Consider the following 3,740-nt stretch of genomic DNA (forward strand, 5'->3'; position numbering starts at 1 on the left):
ATAATAGTGAAAATGAAAAAATATCGCCCCTCATTATGCCATAAATAAGGAAAAATTGAATAGAAATAAAGTAGTAATAACAAATAGTTTCCTTTAAAGATGCGAGTATGGATCCCCATACCTCTCACATGCTAAGAATGCGATCTAAAATCTAATCTACATTCCCATGATTCTTACATCAGAAAACTCTAAACGTCCTGTCATCAATAATAGTGAAAATGAAAAAATACTTCCGCTCATGATGTCACAAATAAGGAAAGATTGAATAGAGTTTCTTTTGGAGATGCAAGGTACCGATCATGAAAAAATACTTCCGCTCATGATGTCACAAATAAGGAAAGATTGAATAGAGTTTCTTTTGGAGATGCAAGGTACCGATCCCCATACCTCTCGCATGCTAAGCGCGCTTTAGCATCTGAGTTACATCCCCACAATTCTTGCATCACAAAACCCTAAATTTTCCAATACTTCCGCTCATGATGTCACAAATAAGGAAAGATTGAATAGAGTTTCTTTTGGAGATGCAAGGTACCGATCCCGAGTTACATCCCCACAATTCTTGCATCACAAAACCCTAAATTTTCCATCATCAATAATAGGAAAAATGAAGAAATATCACACTTAACATGTCATGAATCAAGAAAAATTGATAAGAAATAACATATTTAATAATAAACAAGGTTTATTTTGGAGATGCGGGGTATCGATCCCCATATCTCTTGCATGCAAAGAGAGCGCTCAATCATCTAAGCTACATCCCCATGATTCTTACATCATAAAACCCTAAATGTCTCGTCATCAATAATAGTGAAAATGAAAAACTATCCCTACGCATTATATGTCGTAAATATGAAAATTTTGAAAAGAAATAATATATTTAATAATCCATTCATTTGGAGATGAAAGGTATCTATCCCCGTACTACCCACACGAGAAGCGAGCGCTCTACCATTTGATCCACATACACACAATTCTTACATCAGAAAACTCTAAACGTCCCGTCATAAATAATTGTGTGAATGAAAAAATATCTCGGCTCATTATGTCATAAAAAAGGAAAGATTGAATAGAAATAAAATATTAATAACAAATAGTTTTTCGCTACGCTCTACCATCTGGGCTAAATACCCTAAATTTTCCGTCATCAATAATAGTGAAAATGAAGAAATATCGCTACTCAACATGTCATGAATAAGGGAAAATTGAAAGTAAAAAATATATCTAATAATGGATAGTTTATTTTGGAGATGTAAGGTATCGATCCCTCTACCATTTGCATACAAAGCAAGCGCTTTACCATCTAAGCTACATCCCCACAATTCTTATGTTACAAAACCCTAAATTTTTCGTCATCAATAATAGTGAAAAAAGAAGAAATATCGCTACTCAACATGTCATGACTAAGGAAAAATTGAAAAGAAATAACATACTTAATAATGGATAGTATTATTTTGGAGATGCAGGGTGTCGATCTCCGTACCTCTCACATGCAAAGCGAGCACTCTACCATCTAAGCTACATCCCCACAATTCTCATGTCACAAAATCCTAAACGTCTCATCATCAATAACATGTCCAAAATGGGAAAAATTAGGTATAATTTATGAATCATTTGGGCATAGAGCATTGTTATTATTTAGATTATTTTAAGCTTATCATTCACAATTTAACTTGTGTCATTTTATTGTATTTATTTACTTTGTTTTATTCTACAATCTCTCTCTTGAAGGGGCATTTCGAGAATCGAACTCGAGACCTCTCGCACCCAAAGCGAGAATCATACCACTAGACCAAATGCCCTTGTTATGCCACTTAAAACGTATGTATGAATCCTTGGGCCTAGGTATTAAGGTCATATTTTGTCGTATTGCAGGAAACACATGAAGTTCTCGATGTACTTGAACTGAAGCCTTGGATGTAGAATGTGTCTTGGAGAACAAAACAAGAACATAATAAGAACAAAGAGCTTTCTACTAGATCTGCTTAAGATTTGGATAGACATACTTACCGAAAGTGGAAAACATGAAATGATATTAAGAGCATTATCATTATAATTTTAATCGCCTTAATTTTTGTTTTTCTTCTTTTTTTTTTTTTTTTTTTTTTTATTTCCTAAGATGGTAAGTATAATACGAACAACAAGTTTATATAAATATGAAGTCTTTCAATAAGAAAAGATTTAGACATAGGGGCATTTGAGGTTGCACCATAAGTGAGGGTCGTACCACTAAACCAAATGCCTTTTATTAAATACCCAATATTTAGCTTCTACTCAAATATATTTTTCTGAGTGGTTGGACGGCTATAAAATGAAAAGTTAATGGTCTAATATTTTACTTGTAAGTAAGGCATGTTATATTGAATTGTTATAATATAGAAGGGTTATAAAATAAACCAACAACCCAACAAAGGAAACAAACTAATCAATTTGGGTTTGATTGATTCGGTTCAGTTCATCAGTTTATTTGATTTAATTCTTCTATTTTGCCTCGTATGACAACAGAATAAAGTTGTATTGAATGCACCTTAGTTTCATTTATGACAAACTCATATGAAACATAATTGCACTAATAGTAGTGGAGTCTATAAGTATTTCATGAACCTAAGTGCAAATCATGCTTCATTAAAGATGAGATAAACTTTAGTTAAGTAACGGGAACTTTAAATTGCTTCATGTGGAGCTTTAATTACTCTATGCTAACGGGAACTTTATAGGAATTTAGTATAGGTAAAGAGAGAGTTTTGAGAGATTTTCTCAAAGTTTTTCAAGCAAACTTTTCCATGTACCTTAATCACTCTATTTATTGAGTCATATTTGTATGTTCATGCAAATTTGAGATTACCATATTGAGTCATATTTGTATGTTCATGCAAATTTGAGATTACCAAATTTTGACACTCAAAATTTCACTCAAATTTGTGGGATTATGTAGCAAGCATGCAAGTTTGAGTTAACCAAATTTTGACACTCAAAATTCCACTCAAATTTGTGGGATTATGTGGCAAACATGCAAGTTTGGTTAAACCATATATTGACACACAATATTCCACTGACTCAAACATGGATGTTTCCATTAGGTGAAGTCAACATTTTGACTTTCTTTATTTTAATTTAACAATTAATTTAAATAAGTAATTTCAAATCAAAATCCTTTAGCATATAGTCCGTCGTTCTCTTAAGATACTTGAGGATATTCTTAACGGCAGTCCAATGAGCACGTCCTGAATTGGACTGATATCTGTTGACAATTCTCACAACATAGAATATGTCGGGTCGGGTACATAGCATGGCATACATCAGACTACCGACTGTTGATGCATAGGGAATGTATCTCATATCTTCAACTTCTTGAGGTGTTTTAGGACTTTGTTCCTTCGAAAAATGAACTATGTGCCTGAAAGGTAATAATCCTTTCTTGGAGTCCTGCATTTTATATCAAATCAACATTTTGTCGATGTACGATGCATGAGACAATGCTAGTGTTTTGTTCTTGCAATTCCATACAATTTGGATTCCAAGAACAAACTGAGCCTCTCTCAAATCTTTCATTTGGAATTGTGTCGCTAGCCAATGCTTAATGTCGGTCAGAAATCCCACATCATTTTCAATGTGTAGGATATCGTCAACGTACAACACCAAGAAAACTACTGTAGAGTTGACTATCTTGTTGTAGACACAAGGTTCGTCAACATTCTGTTTAAAGCCATAAGATTTGATCGCAGTATCAAAACTTATATTCC

At 33.3% G+C, this 3,740-nt stretch overlaps 1 non-coding gene across 1 annotated transcript; it reads right to left on the minus strand.

The window, feature by feature from the left end:
- Positions 1-1,727: 1,727 nt before the first annotated feature.
- TRNAP-UGG (transfer RNA proline (anticodon UGG)) lies at positions 1,728-1,799 on the minus strand. The gene has a single exon. It is a non-coding gene; the product is annotated as a tRNA-Pro (tRNA).
- Between the last annotated feature and the right edge of the window lie 1,941 nt (positions 1,800-3,740).

This window comes from Cucurbita pepo, chromosome 3 (genome assembly GCF_057944985.1).
Source record: "Cucurbita pepo subsp. pepo isolate OVF chromosome 3, ASM5794498v1, whole genome shotgun sequence".
Classification (NCBI taxonomy): Eukaryota; Viridiplantae; Streptophyta; class Magnoliopsida; order Cucurbitales; family Cucurbitaceae; genus Cucurbita; species Cucurbita pepo.